Below are 597 nucleotides of genomic sequence, written 5' to 3'. Positions count from 1 at the left end.
GGAGGTGTCCTCAAGTCAAGTCATGTTGTAAGTTGTCCATGTATCCACGTATTGAGACAGAACAGTAGATATCAACATGAATGGCCTCCTCTGGCTTGAAAGCCAACTTGGGCATGATGAAAAACTGATGATGTGGCAATAGCAATATGTAAAGTCATGGCAATCCTTCAGCCATATCCCCACATGAACTTATTATGTTTTGAGATAGGACAGTAGGTATCAATATGAAAAGCTTAGAATAGCCTTTCCTAATGTGAAAGACAACTTGTGCATGATGTCAAAAACTAATGCTGCAGCACTGGCAATATGTAAGATCATGTCAACCCTTCAACCTCATCCCCATAACCTAGACAGGGCCAAGGACACCATAACCTACATATCAACTACAAACTTTTGTAGTCTCAAAAAGCGGACACTACAAACTTTTGTAGTCTAAAAAAGCGGACACTACACACTTTTTCAAATGAAAAAGCAGACACTACAAACTTTTCCAATAAAAAAGCAGACACTACAAACTTTTCTGATGACAAAAGCAGACATTACAAACTTTTGTAGTCTAAAAAGTGCCTTTTCTAAAGGCTCTCATGCTCTCTTTTG

The sequence above is a fragment of the Laccaria bicolor genome, genomic scaffold (assembly GCF_000143565.1).
Source record: "Laccaria bicolor S238N-H82 LACBIscaffold_33 genomic scaffold, whole genome shotgun sequence".
NCBI classification, from domain to species: domain Eukaryota; kingdom Fungi; phylum Basidiomycota; class Agaricomycetes; order Agaricales; family Hydnangiaceae; genus Laccaria; species Laccaria bicolor.
This window is presented reverse-complemented; position numbering follows the sequence as displayed.